Below are 14,725 nucleotides of genomic sequence, written 5' to 3'. Positions count from 1 at the left end.
AGCACGGATCTGCACATGTCTTTCCACCACCGGATATGGTATCAGCCGCTCACACGCAGTGGGATTATTTCCCATCCCTGGCTCTTTGATTTGGCCTTGGCAGGCATGTGCTCCCTCTGCCAGTTTACCCTCGGGCCATCGCTTGGGCCCCTTAGCTCCTCCTGTGTGCTGGGTCATTCATGCACAAAGTGTGACAGTTGCTGACGTGGGCACTTGGAGGGCAGGCTGGCACTGCGATCTCTAATTCCCAGCTGGCCCAAGAGAATGTGGCTGCCCCCCCACCCCCGGCAGATGCCGTAGTCCCAGCAGGGTGCCGGAGGGCCCGGTTTGTTCTGTTGATGGTGAACACAGTGGCTAGCTGCCACCTGCACAGCAGAGCAGCCTGTTGGGGGCTCTAGAGCCTGACCCATTTGGCAGCTGTCCACAGGGCTGGATACTGTCAGCCTAGGCTGGAGCAGCCGTTTCCTTGTCCAGCTGGACCCCGTGTCCTTGAGGCCACAGTGGCGGGTGTCTCTCTCTGCGCACCCTGTGTGGAGTGGCCGTGCAGGGGATTCCTGCCGACCGCCCTGTGCAGTGGCCACTTCCGGAGTGCAGCAAAGGGGCGCTGGCGGAGGGACACAGGGCTGCCTTCAGCCAGCCAGGCCAAGTGCATCCAGCCCTCAGGGGCGGAGCCCCGCAGGGGCACATGCTGGTTTGAGGCTGGGGAGCGTGGGCTCTGCAAGGCCCAGCCTGGGCTCCAGCCACGTCCCTCCCCAGGGCGCACGCCCCACAGCTGGGAGCTCAGAGCGCAGCCAGTGAATAGAACTCAGATTGGTTCCGTCAGCTGAGTCCAGACTGAGGGGGACGGGAGAGAAGTTTGAGGGTTTGCTAGTCCCTGCCCCTGCAAAGCCCACTGGGTCCCTAGAGGAGGGGGGTGCACTGGGGGCAGGCGAGGCACAGTGGGGTGCTGTAGCTCAGGACATAACTGCACTGGTGGTGTGAAGCCTGCCCCCTGCTCTGTCTCTGCTTCTGGCCAGCACTGCTATCTGGGGCTGCCTTGCCCGCCATCCTCAGGCTGTGTCTGGCCTCTCCTTGGGGTGAGGAGGAGGGGGGCCGAGTCTCGCCTGAGCAGGGGCCTGGCTGAGCCCTGGGGTCAGTTGTAACCTATCTGGGGCTCGTTCTTTCTGCCTTAGAGGGTGCTCCGGCAGACAGCATTCAAGTTCCCCACCTGCCCAGCGGCTGCACCCCCAGGAGGCAGGGACACAAGCTGACTGAGCCCTTTAGCAGGGAAGGATGGGTGGTAAGTGCTATCGGAGGTGGGGCAAGCTGCTCTGCCCCAATGCACACAGCTGGGCTGAGGCCCACAGTAGCCGCTCAGCAGCCTCGCACAGACAGGCCTGGCCAGCTGCCCCATGCCAGCAGCGTGGAGCTCCTTCCCAGAGCAGTTCAGGCCACACGGAGCAGAGGGGGAGTCTCCTGAGGCCGGAGCTGAGCGCCTCTTGGGACGGGTGCTTCCCAGCCCCAGCCGTCCTGCTGTGGGTTTATCATTCAGCTCGAGCCGGCTGGCCTGCGGTATCTGTTACAACATGCCTGTGGTGACTCAGAGAGAGCAGGGACTAACGAGCGTGTCTGGGCTCTGCCAGGGCTCTGGGGCGGGCCCCCGAGCTGGACCTCGGGATTCTGGCCTGGAGAGGCTGTGGTGTCAGATCTCACCTGACGCCCGGGGTCCTCGCTCTGCGGGGCTCTCTTTCAGAGGTCTGTGTCCAAGACTGGCTAGGCACAGAGGCCTGAGCGTGCCCAGCAATGGGGGTGCTGATCTGTGGGCGTGGAGGGACCTGGGCGAAGCCAGAGTCCATGTCCTAGAACATCTAGGCAGCTGCAGGCCTGCGGCGTCCCTGTTCCCTAACGAAGGTAGCTCCCACTGAGGCCACAGCACAGGCTCCCCTCCTGACGCTGCTGGCCACGGGCTTGTCCCTGGGGAGAGCCCCCCTCTGGGAACCTGCCTTTGCTTACAGGGGCACGTTTCTGCCCCCGCAGCACAGCCCCTAAGGGCCAGGGAGGGGCTGCTGCTACCTGCCACAGCCACCACCCCCTCAGGATGACGAGCGCTGGGAGTAGGCCCTGGCACGCAAAGCGGCCATGACGTACTAGCAGAGCAGGCTGCCCATGGCAAGAATCCAGGTGCTCCCAAGCATATAGCCTTGTCTGTGTCTAGCCACGTGGGAGACAGTGACGCAGGTACCAGGAGGGCAGATGGCTGCAGAGCTCAGGAGGGCGCAGGCCCCCTCGGCCCATGTGAACTACTTTCTCTCTGTGTCTCTGCAGCAGGGGCAGCCCCAGCTTGGCTCAGCCCCACAGACACAGTTACTGTTGAGCAACTCTGGGGGCAGCACTGACAGAGGGCCAGGGGATTGGGCTGGGGTGAAACCCACAGCTGGTGGGCGAGATGGCCCTGCTTCTACCCTCGAGTCCCAGAGGAACCTGCAGAGCTCCCACCTGGGGTGCTGCTGTGTGAGGGGCAGGCGTGGCCTGGAGTCGAGGGCTGCCCTGTGTGTAACGTGTCAGCAGTGTCCAGCAGCTGGGTGAGCTCCCTGGGCATTAATCAGCAAAGCCTCCAGCCCAGGTGTGAAATCACCCACATCTTCCAGCTGGGGATGCTGAGCCTCACGGGGGACGAGGGGGCAGGGGAGTACCCAGTGTAGGCCCCAAGCCCACGTGCCCGTGTCCCAGCCTCTGCTGTAACCACCAAAGCACACTCCTCCCAGAGCTTACTCAGAACCCAGGCGTCCTGGCTCCCATTCTGAACCACTGGGCCGCGCTGAGGCCATGGCAGTGGGGCACAGCTGGGCTTTGGCTTTGCTGCGTGGGTGTGCGGGGGGAGGTGGTTCCTGCTGCCCTTATCTGGCTGGCCTGGCCCTTAGCACCATGTGCAGCAGCTGCCCTGCGCATCTCCATGGCAATGGCTGTGTGAGGCTCCTGCTGGGGCGTGAAAGGCTGAATTCCAGTGGCTGGTTAGTTGCTGGAGGAGCAGGTCTAGGCATTGCGATGGGGCCTGGCCTCCGGGGGGCATCTCTTGGAGGGGCCGCTCCACAAGGATTCCCGGCCATTGTGCGGGGCTGCATTCAGGGCTGCCAAGCTGCTCTGTGGATGCAAAGGAGAATCGCGAAAGGCCTTGGCAAGAGAGATGCGCCAGCTGATGTGTCCTGATCCCTCGGCTGGGTGTGCTGGGGCAGCCCTGGGGTGCAGGTGAGCTGCTGCCCGCTGGCACAGGCGGGTGCAGAAGGAAGGCAAGCAGACGGCCTTGCTGCTGCTGTTCTTGCAGCCACCTCCCTGCTGGGGCAGCCAGTGCCCTGCTCCCCAAGGGCTGTAGGAGCTTCAGGGAGGGGAGCCTCGTGGGCTCGGGGTGTCCTGTAGAGCAAGGTAAGTGACTGGAGGTGAGGGAGGGCAGGGTGGGTTTCATGTCCGACTTCCCTCCCCTGTTAGAAACAGGTCAGTGCTTAGTGAGTTCAGGGTGACTCCCCAGCGCCCAGGGACGAGCCACAGCTGGAATAATGCTGCATTATCAGGGAACGAACAAGTCTCCCTGCCCCCCAGCCTGGCATCCCACGGACCCTTGTGTGCTCCCAGCACTCGGAGGCAGTGTGCTGACTGGAAGGAGAGCCAGTGCGAGCATCTGCAGCAACCACTGGGCTCTGCTGGGAGAACGGTTCCTGTGCCGGCACTGGGGAAAGCTTGGTGCAGCAGCTAGCGGAAAGGGGGGGTGGGCATGGAACCTGCACAACTGAGAGAGAAATGGGTGCCTGGGAGAGGAGGTGGACGGTCTCCCGTTGGGGCTCCAGCCAGAGGCTCCCACCTAAGCTCTGTCGGGCTAGGTCTGTGAGCCGAAAGGGAGAATTCATGTGAAGGCTCCCACTGGCTTTGCCCATTTGCATTATACAATTCAGGGTTTGCTTTCCAAGGGCCCCAGGAGCTGGGTGAGGTCTGTGCTGGGGTGGGGGTGAGGTTCTGGCTGCTGGGGGCAGGGGTATGTTGGTATGCGGCTTCCTTCTGGCAGTGGTGTATTGATGTGGTCTCCAGTACCAACTGTGGGGACTTCCCAGACAGATCCCATTGTGTACCGACCACAGGGAGCGGAGTGTTGGCAGTGGCAGGGCCTTGGTGATCGTTGGCAGCATGTGATGCATTTGTGGAGCAGCTAAATCTAACGGCAAAGGGGGGCTGACGGGGGAAGGCCCAGCACATACCAGGCTCAGAGAGGCTGCAGGTGACATAAGTTTGTCAAAAATCAGTTACCTCTGCCTCATAGATTTTTATTTCTCTGGTGTCTTCCCCATATTGGTGGTCTTTAAAATTCAGCTGTTTGGCCTTTACTAACTAAACCCTAGAAAGCCCAACAACAAGAGCGAATTGTCTCCACACGTGTCTGTCTCGCTAGAGCGGACCGGCACTCTGCTTCTGCCCGGCGTCAGGGTGAAGTGAGCAGCAGGAGAGTTAGCAGTGAGGCTCAATCGCCTGCACTCATGTCTGCCGTTAGGAGACCGTGGCCCGAATCAAATGCACACGCAGTCCTTGCTCCTGTAACCAACCCCTCACTAATGACTGGGGGGCTCCAGGTCAGTTAGTTGAATGGACTGTGCAAAGGCCAGTACAATCCTCACAAAATGGGCTCAGTTTACGTTTTCCCCTCTCCGGCTGGTTCGAGTTACCGGGCTGTGAGCTGGGGACTATACCGCGGGGGGTGCCCTGCGAGCTCCCTGCAGCCTCTCGTTCAGTCCTTGCTGCGTAGTGGAGTGAGAGCATCTGTCTGTGGGCAGGGTTCAGTGCGGCGGGACTGTGCGTTCTGGCTGTAACCTCTTCCTTCGGGCCATACGCCTGCAGCCGGCTGGGAGCAGGGCTGCAGGGTGTAGAGCGCCCCAGGACAGCAGGCTCAGGGCCAGTGCAAAGTGAGGCGACCTCAACTTCCTCCGGTGAAATTGCTCCCCTCGGGGTTGTTGGTGAGGCTGTCAGTTCTCTGGGGCATGAACATGCCGGGCGTTTGTACACAGAGGCCATGAACCGAGGAGTAACCAGATCCCACTCGGTGGAGTCTAGGAGTGGGTGCCACATTCAGACTGCACAGCAAACCAGACACTTGCCATGCATGCGGCTGCGCTGCAGCGTTGACCGTCGTACGCAGATGAGTGTGTCAGAAACCCGGTCTTCACGGGGTAGTTACTGGGCCACAGCTCTCCTGGGAGGAGGTGTCGCTTGGCAGGAGCCTGCGAGGCTGACCTTCCAGCTGTGAGTGCAGGCTGACGGGTGAGAGGGAGTGAAGAGCTGGAGCAGCGGAGGGCGTGGGGGCAGAGACTCAGACCCCCCACATGCAGCGAGAGTACCGTACCTAGGCTGGGCTGTGGGCCTGGGAGTGGAAGCCTGTCTGGGCAAACAAGGAAGAGCAGATGGAGAGCACACTGAAAATCTTACTCACTTCAAATCCAAGAGGTGCCTCACCTACTTAGTCACCATTCGGTCATGGCTGAGATTCCACCCAACCCTCCCGGAGAGATGAGTCAGTGGGGTTTGCGCGGAGGACACAGGCTGTCTGGCTGGCTCGGGGGACTGCAGGAAAGTCTCCGGCTCTGGAAGAGACAGGCGGCCCTGTGGATCGTGGAGCTTCCCTGTGGGGTGGTCGCTGCTGGCTAAGCTGAAGGTGCTGCGTTTGTTGTTGGCTGCTGTGGCCAGAGGTGAGTCTGGAGCCAGGGGATTAGTGGTTTGTCTTTCCATGAGCCCTGAGTCTGCCTTGGCAAAGGATACTCAGTTGCTCCTGCTGCTCGGGCCAGGGGCAACTGGCATTAGGTTTCCTAGTTGCTGCGAGCTTTAAAAATTCAGCAATGAGCTGGAGTTGCAGCTGCCTCATTCCCCCTGCTTCAGCCAGGCGGGGTTTGTGCTTGCCTCTGAGTTTCAGAGGGCTTAGACTTGCCGTGAACTGTGCCAGATCTGTGCTCTCCACCCTCTTGGCTGGAGGTGACACCTGTGTGCTGCCATCACTTCCTCTGTGTGTGTGTGTGTGTGTGTGTCTGGCCCCCCTGCAGAGACATCCCAGCCGCACTCCAACTCACATTCACTTCCTACAGCAGGCCACCTCCCTCCCTGACTCCCTTCCATCTGTGTGGAGACGTTCAGTGCTGCAAATACTGCATGTTCCCTGGCCACCAAACTGTCAGCCCGATCAGGGCTAATGTGGCTTCCTAGCTGCTCGCTGGGCTGACTCCCCTTGACTCTGATGACCCCAGCCAGATGCCTGGCCTGGCTCTTGGTGACATCCTGGAGCATGGAGATTGTGTTGTCTTGGGAAGTTGGCGGCAGCTGCAGGTGCAGCCCGGGTCTCACATCTGACAGACAGATTTTTTTTATTTTTTTTTGGTCCACTCTATGAGAACCCTGTGGCTGCATGGCAGAGAGCCTGGCTGTGTCTGGGGGACTTTGGATTGTGGAAAGTTGTGGCCGGGATGCAGGGAAGGCACAGAGCTACATCCCCAGATCTGCAATGGCTAAAGTACTTCCCAGGGCTGCACCTGGGCTTTGAGCTGTGGATGGAAGTGGGGAGTTAGATAAGGAGAAGCTTCTGCCAGTCTCTGCTCACTTCCATCCAGGAGCTCAGAGCGCTCTGACCATTAATGAATGAAGCTGCCGTGGGCAGGGGGTGCTGTGGGGATGGTCCCCTTTTGGCAGAATGTTTAAATGACTTCCCTAGGGGCACACAAGATATTTGTGGCAGAGCCTGGAATATCACCCAGGAGTCCTGTGCTTTATCCATGTCCAGGTTTCCTCTTGCTACTGCAAACCCCTAGTGCTGCCCTGAGCAGGCTACAGGGGCAGGAGATCCCTGAGCATGCACACCGGTAACTGTGTGTGTGTTTCTGTGTGTGTGTGTGTGTGTTTCTGTGTGTGTGTATCACCAGGTGAGCTCCAGGTGAGCTGTGTCTGTATGGGTGTGTACATCAGCCCCCAGTGTAACTCTGTGTGTATGGGGAGGTAACTGGTGTGCACACTCACAAGCCAGTGACCCTGGCATCAGATTGGGGGGGGGAAAGTAAATGGTGGTACTCTCCCAGGCTCTGCCCACTATCCAAGCTCCACCCATTCATGATGCCAAAATCATGTAGATCTTCATTGTGTAGATCTTCTTACAGTGATTGTCCTTTCTTGCTTCAATCAGCAGAGAAAGAGTTAACAAATTTGACATTATAATAGCCATCATTAGTCTTCAGAATGAACACTGAGGCAAATAGAGGCAGTTCTCATAGTAGGCTTTCTGAAGATATGGCTGGGTTAGTTTGCATTCAGTTCACATTTTGAAGGTTTTCTATACAACCTTGAGGGCTTGAGTCTTCATTTTTTATGAATGAAATGTTACATTCTGAAGTATAAAATGCAGCCACCAGGGAAAAGTACCAGATCAGCAGCCCAGCTGGGCCTCTGTGCTTGTGGTTTCCACTGTGCTGATGTGCTCACAACCCAGCCCCGCACCAGACAGCATGTGATGAGCTCCTGAGGCAAGTCCCCTGCTCTTTATTTGCAAAGGTTCAGCATAAGAACAGAACTGTTCAGTAAGGAAGAGCTGCCAAACCCTTATGGCTTTGAATACGTAGGGATCCAGATTGAGAGCTCTGATTGCACCCATGCTCTGTATTGCATGGCATTTTGACTGACTAGCGCTGGCCTAGCTTACTTCCCTTCCAGCTGGTCTCCAAGGGACCAATCAGGCCTGATCTACACACAGCTTTTGCATCAATTTAACTGTTTCCTCCCCCAAATTGGTGCAAACACCGTGTACAGACCATCCCAGAGGGGTGTTTTACATGCAGCACCTCCTGCTGGGAGCTGCATTTGTGGGCCAGGCTAGTCCAGCAGGACACAGGAGGCTCAGCAGTTTGTGGATACCATTTGGCTAACTCCAGGCTCTGATGCTTCTGAGATGTCATCGATTCCAAGGCCAGAAGGGACCATCGTGATCCTCTAGTCTGACCTTTTGGATAGCACCGGCCGGAGACCTGCCCCAACGCAATTCCTAGAGCAGATCATTTAGAAAAACATCCAGTCTTGAGTTAAAAATGGCCAGTGATGGGGAATCCACCATGGCTCTGGGTCAATTGTTCCACTGATTAATTGCTCTCACTGGTAGAAAATTACACCTTATTTCCAGTCTGACTGTGTCTAGCTTCAAATTCCAGCCATTGGACCGTGTTACAGTTTTCTCTGCTAGACTGAAGAGCCCATTATCAAATTTCTGTTTCCCATGGTAGATACATATAGATGGTGATCAAAGTCATCCCTTAGCCCTCTCTTTGTCAAGCGATATAGATGGAGCTCCTTGAGTCTATCACCACAAGACAAGTTTTGTAATCCTCTAATCATTCTTAGGTTTCAGAGTAACAGCTGTGTTAGTCTGTATTCGCAAAAAGAAAAGGAGGACTTGTGGCACCTTAGCGACTAACCAATTTATTTGAGTATGAGCTTTCGTGAGCTACAGCTCACTTCATCGGATGCATACTGTGGAAAATACAGAAGATGTTCTTATACATACAAACCATGAAACTAATCATTCTTGTGGCTTTTCTCTGACCCCTCTCCATCAACATCCTTCTTGAATTGTGGGTCCCAGACCTGGACTCACTATTCCAGCAGTGTCACACAAGTGCTGAATACAGAGGTCAAATCGCCTCTCTGCTCCTACTTGAAATTCCCGTTTCTGCATCCCAGGGTCGCATTAGCTCTTCTGGCCACAGTATCGCACGGGGAGCTCATGTTCGGCTGATTATCCCGCCTCCCCAATCTTTTCAGAGTCGCTGCTTCCCGGGGTAGAGTCCCCCGCCCTGTCAGCATGGCCGGCAGTCTCTGGTCTAGGTGCACATATTTACATTGAACTGTGTGGCTTTCGGGCAGACTCAGCTGGAAGAGGTACTTGTGCTGAACATTTGGTTGCAGGCCCCAGTTCTGTGATCGCTTTCTCTAGTGCTGCTTTTCTCTGGTTTTAGCATCGGAGACCTGCCCAAGGCTCAGAGTTGGTCACCACAGTGTGTAGCTTGGTCTTTTTATCTGAAACTGCCAGGGCTGAGGTTTCAGTGACTCGCAGTCCGACTCTGGGGCCACTGACTTCAGGCTGTGGGCGCGTCTGGGAGCGAGGAAGGCACCCGTTTGGGTGCATGTGGTCGCTGGAGTTATCCGGGAGAGGCACTCCCAGTCCCGGCACAGGCGGTGCGCAGGTGTGCTTGCCGCGGAAGAGGCCCTTGGCCACAGAGGCCATCTGGCTGGCTTGTCCCAGGAGACATGCCGAGCTTCTCGGCTCCTCTCTCACCAGCCATGTGAGCTGACATGGCAGGGAGGGGCGGGACGAGCTGTACTCAGAGATCCTGCTGGGCTGTGTGCCTCGGCGAGGAGAGACATGCCCCACCCCAGAGCCCCAGTGTGGCGGGACTACTAACCCCGGCTCAGCCTCTGGCTCCATGGGCTAGTGGGTGTCCCAGTGCAGGGCAGTGCTCTGCATCCCCCTTCCACCTCCCTCCTTAGACCTGTTGCTCTCTGGACATGGCAGCACCTCTCAGGGTGGATCTGCACCCTGCAGCGGTGGGCTCTGTGGCACCATGGGGTGATCACGGGCCCAGGAGTGGTACCCACAGCCCTTCTGAGCCCGTCATTGGTGCGGATCCAGGGCCTGTGTCCCTTTGCTATGAGCCCATCGTCACTGGAGTGCAGTGAATGCAGGGCCCCGGGTTTGACCCTGGTGGGACTGAGTGCACTGCAGGGAGCATCCTGCGAGCTGCCTGCACTGACCTCCGAGATAGCCTAGTGCTTTCTGCTCTGTGACTGCACCTCCCCAGAACTGAGCGCCTCCCTGGTGCGCTGACTGAGGGTGGGGAGCATGGGAGCTGGGGTTCAGGGCATGGGAGCAGATTGGAGCTGTGTGGGAAGGCTCAGGCTATACCCATGGGAGTGCAGGCCAGGAGAGCTGATTCTCCAGCCGCACTCCGCACGGGGCTGCTTGCCCCTGGCGGAGTCCGGGGAAGGGTCTGAGCTTTGGAAGAGCCTGGAAAGGAGAACTTGCGGGAACAGATGTTCATGCTGGAGGAAGAGACTTCAGGGAGTTGAATCATAACTCAGACCAGCTCAGCACCGTTCCCCTCCGGCCTAGCCTGGGGAGACAGCTCTTGGCCTGGCTCTGCTCTGTATGGCACCACCTTCCAACCCAGCCTGGAGGAGACTGCTGCTGGCTTGGCCCAGCTCCATGTGGCTTCATGCCCCGCCTGGGGAAGATGGGTCCTGGCCTGGCCCAGCTCAGCACGGCCTGCCCATCAGCCCAACACTGAGGAAGACTCCTGGCATGGCCCAGCTCGGCCCTTAGAAAGGCAGCTCCCAGTATAGAGCACGGTGCAGCTCCTGCTGGGGCAGGGCTCTCTGGACTGGCCAGCACTGAGTCGCACACCCAGATAGTCCAGGAAGCCCAGGGGATGCTCCAGGCTGTGGTGCCATAGAAGGGAGCGGACAGGATGCACCTGTCATGGAGTCCCTGGGCGATGCTCTGGAACTGTTCCCCATGAAGCCAGTCAGGACTCTGGGGAAGTCTCCTTTCTGTGAGCAGCCTGTCTGCAGGACACAAAGCTCACACAAAGAAAAGGAGTACTTGTGGCACCTTAGAGACTAACCAATTTATTTGAGCATCAGCTTTCGTGAGCTACAGCTCACTTCATCGGATGCATACTGTGGAAAATACAGAAGATGTTTTTATACACACAGACCGTGAAAAAAATGGGTGTTTATCACTATAAAACGTTTTCTCTCCCCCCACCCCACTCTCCTGCTGGTAATAGCTTATCTAAAGTGATCATTCTCCTTACAATGTGTATGATAATCAAGGTGGGCCATTTCCGGCACAAATCCAGGTTTTCTCCCCCACCCACCCCCCCGCCCCCACAAAACCCACTCTCCTGTTGGTAATAGCTTATCTAAAGTGATCACTCTCCTTACAATGTGTATGATAATCAAGGTGGGCCATTTCCAGCACAAATCCAAGATTTAACAAGAACGTCTGGGGGGGGAGGGGGTAGGAAAAAACAAGGGGAAATAGGTTACCTTGCATAATGACTTAGCCACACCCAGTCTCTATTCAAGCCTAAGTTAATTGTATTCAATTTGCAAATTAATTCCAATTCAGCAGTCTCTCGTTGGAGTCTGTTTTCAAAGTTTTTTTGTTGAAGGATAGTCACTTTGAGTTCAGAAATCGAGTGACCAGAGAGATTGAAAAAAGAAAAGGAGTACTTGTGGCACCTTAGAGACTAACCAATTTATTTGAGCATGAGCTTTCGTGAGCTACAGCTCACTTCATCGGATGCATGCCGTGGAAACTGCAGCAGACTTTATTTATACACAGAGAATATGAAAAAATACCTCCTCCCACCCCACTGTCCTGCTGGGAGGAGGTATTTTTTCATATTCTCTGTGTATAAATAAAGTCTGCTGCAGTTTCCACGGCATGCATCCGATGAAGTGAGCTGTAGCTCACGAAAGCTCATGCTCAAATAAATTGGTTAGTCTCTAAGGTGCCACAAGTACTCCTTTTCTTTTTGCGAATACAGACTAACACGGCTGTTACTCAGAGAGATTGAAGTGTTCTCTGATTGGTTTATGAATGTTATAATTCTTGACATCTGATTTGTGTCCATTTATGCTTTTACGTTTAGACTGTCCAGTTTGACCAATGTACATGGCAGAGGGGCTTTGCTGGCACATGATGGCATAGATCACATTGGTGGATGTGAAGGTGAACGAGCCTCTGATAGTGTGGCTGATGTTACTAGGCCCTGTGATGGTGTCCCCTGAATAGATATGTGGGCACAGTTGGCAACGGGCTTTGTTGCAAGGATAGGTTCCTGGGTTAGTGGTTCTGTTGTGTGGTTGCTGGTGAGTATTCGCTTCAGGTTGGGGGGCTGTCTGTAGGCAAGGACTGGCCTGTCTCCCAAGATTTGTGAGAGTGATGGGTCATCCTTCAGGATGGGTTGTAGATCCTTGATGATGCGTTGGAGAGGTTTTAGTTTGGGGCTGAAGGTGATGGCTGGTGGCGTTCTGTTATTTTCTTTGTTAGGCCTGTCCTGTAGTAGGTGACTTCTGGGAACTCTTCTGGCTCTATCAATCTGTTTCTTCACTTCCGCAGGTGGGTATTGTAGTTGTAAGAATGTTTGATAGAGATCTTGTAGGTGTTTGTCTCTGTCTGAGGGGGTTGGAGCAAATGCGGTTGTATCGTAGAGCTTGGCTGTAGACAATGGATCGTATGGTGTGATCAGGGTGAAAGCTGGAGGCATGTAGGTAGGAATAGCGGGCAGTAGGTTTCCGGTATAGGGTGGTGTTTATGTGACCATCGTTTATTAGCACTGTAGTGTCCAGAAAGTGGATCTCTCGTGTGGACTGGTCCAGGCTGAGGTTGATGGTGGGATGGAAATTGTTGAAATCATGGTGGAATTCCTCAAGGACTTCTTTTCCATGGGTCCAGATGATGAAGATGTCATCAATATAGCCCAAGTAGAGTAGGGGCGTTAGGGGACGAGAGCTGAGGAAGCGTTGTTCTAATTCAGCCATAAAAATGTTGGCATACTGTGGGGCCATGCGGGTACCCATAGCAGTGCCGCTGATTTGAAGGTATACATTGTCCCCAAATGTGAAGTAGTTATGGGTAAGGACAAAGTCACAAAGTTCAGCCACCAGGTTAGCCGTCACAGTATTGGGGATGGTGTTCTTGACGGCTTGTAGTCCATCTTTGTGTGGAATGTTGGTGTAGAGGGCTTCTACATCCATAGTGGCCAGGATGGTGTTTTCAGGAAGATCACCGATGGATTGTAGTTTCCTCAGGAAGTCAGTGGTGTCTCGAAGGTAGCTGGGAGTGCTGGTAGCGTAGGGCCTGAGGAGGGAATGTACATAGCCAGACAATCCTGCTGTCAGGGTGCCAATGCCTGAGATGATGGGGCGCCCAGGATTTCCAGGTTTATGGATCTTGGGTAGCAGACAGAATACCCCAGGTCGGGGTTCCAGGGGTGTGTCTGTGCGGATTTGATCTTGTGCTTTTTCAGGGAGTTTCTTGAGCAAATGCTGTAGTTGCTTTTGGTAACTCTCAGTGGGATCATAGGGTAATGGCTTGTAGAAACTCGTGTTGGAGAGCTGCCGAGCAGCCTCTTGTTCATATTCCGACCTATTCATGATGACAACAGCACCTCCTTTGTCAGCCTTTGTGATTATGATGTCAGAGTTGTCTCTGAGGCTGGGGATGGCATTGTGTTCTGCACGGCTGAGGTTATGGGGCAAGTGATGCTGCTTTTCCACAATTTCAGCCCGTGCACTTCGGCGGAAGCAGTCTATGTAGAAGTCCAGTCTGCTGTGTCGACCTTCAGGAGGAGTCCACCCAGAATCCTTCTTTTTGTAGTCTTGATAGGGAGGTCTCTGTAGATTAGTATGTTGTTCAGAGGTGTGTTGGAAATATTCCTTGAGTCGGAGATGTCGAAAATAGGATTCTAGGTCACCACAGAACTGTATCATGTTTGTGGGGGTGGAGGGGCAGAAGGAGAGGCCCTGAGATAGGACAGCTGCTTCTGCTGGGCTAAGAGTATAGTTGGATAGATTAACAACATTGCGGGGTGGGTTGAGGGAACCATTGCTGTGGCCCCTTGTGGCATGTAGTAGTTTAGAAAGTTTAGTGTCCTTTTTCTTTTGTAGAGAAGCAAAGTGTGTGTTGTAAATGGCTTTCCCCTTCCTGGTTCTGACCTCGGAGCATTCAGCATCCTCTGCCCCTCCGTGCGCTTCCCACAGCGAGTCCGCTGAGGTGGGGCTCCTGGGGAAGCCAGAGGGTCCTGCACCCCAACTTCGCAGTCAGACATGACTCTCAGCCAGCCAGTAAAATAGAGGTTTATTAGACGACAGGAACATGGTCTAACACAGAGCTTGTAGGTGCAGAGAACCAGACCCCTCAGCTGGGTCCATTTTGGGGGGCAGTGAGCCAGACAACCACATCTGCCCTTCACTCCTCGTCCCCAGCCAGCCCCAAACTGAAACTCCCTCCAGCCCCTCCTCCTCTGGGCTTTGTCCCTTTCCCGGGCCAGGAGGTCACCTGATTCCTTTGTTCTCCAACCCTTTAGCTCTCACCTTGTAGGGGGAAGGGCCCAGGCCATCAGTTGCCAGGAAACAGGGTGTCGGCCATTCTCTGTGTCCAGACCCCTGCACACACCTGCCCTCTAGGGCTCTGTAATGATCATACAGCCTTACCCCACCACCTAGATACTTAAGAACTGCATAGGGGAAACTGAGGCACCCTCACACTATTCAGAGGAAACATTAAGAACAGTCCCACTTCGTCACAGCACCAGCCTCTGGACTCGTGAAAGCACCTCAGCCCTGATGTCAGCGGGAGGGTGGAGGGTGGGGTGGGAACCTACGGGATCGGAAGGAGGGCAGGAAGTTGGGGTGGGGTTGGAGGTGTGTGGGGTGGACTCTTCCCCTGCCTTACTCCATAGACCCACAGGCCCCCTCTGCTTCCCCCCGGGGAGTCCTGCCTCAGGAAGATGGGACTGAGCATTCCTGCTATCCTGCGAGTTCCCAAGGGCCATACGTGTCCTCTGTCTGGCCCCTGCCTGGGCCTGCCTCCCTCGCTGCATGTCATCTTCTCCAGCTGTCATGACGGGAGCCCCAGCGTGAACGGCTCTGAGGCCAAAAACGTCCTGAGTGGCCA

The 14,725-nt window shown here is 55.5% G+C and overlaps 1 protein-coding gene across 4 annotated transcripts in view; it reads left to right on the top strand.

Moving 5' to 3' along the window:
* Positions 1–14,725, top strand: part of PLEKHG5 (pleckstrin homology and RhoGEF domain containing G5) — a 120,571-nt gene that overhangs the window by 70,349 nt on the left and 35,497 nt on the right. Inside the window, exon 1 of one of the 4 annotated variants that reach the window (XM_073316947.1) lies at positions 2,984–3,399. The exons of the other annotated variants lie outside the window; for them this stretch is intronic. The gene's annotated coding sequence lies outside the window, so the exon portion shown is untranslated. Of the gene's footprint in view, positions 1–2,983; positions 3,400–14,725 lie in introns of those variants that run through there. 4 annotated transcript variants of the gene reach the window in all.

Source organism: Lepidochelys kempii, chromosome 18, assembly GCF_965140265.1.
Source record: "Lepidochelys kempii isolate rLepKem1 chromosome 18, rLepKem1.hap2, whole genome shotgun sequence".
Classification (NCBI taxonomy): Eukaryota; Metazoa; Chordata; order Testudines; family Cheloniidae; genus Lepidochelys; species Lepidochelys kempii.
The sequence above is the reverse complement of the archived record's forward strand: the minus strand, read 5'-3'. Positions and strand labels throughout refer to the sequence as shown.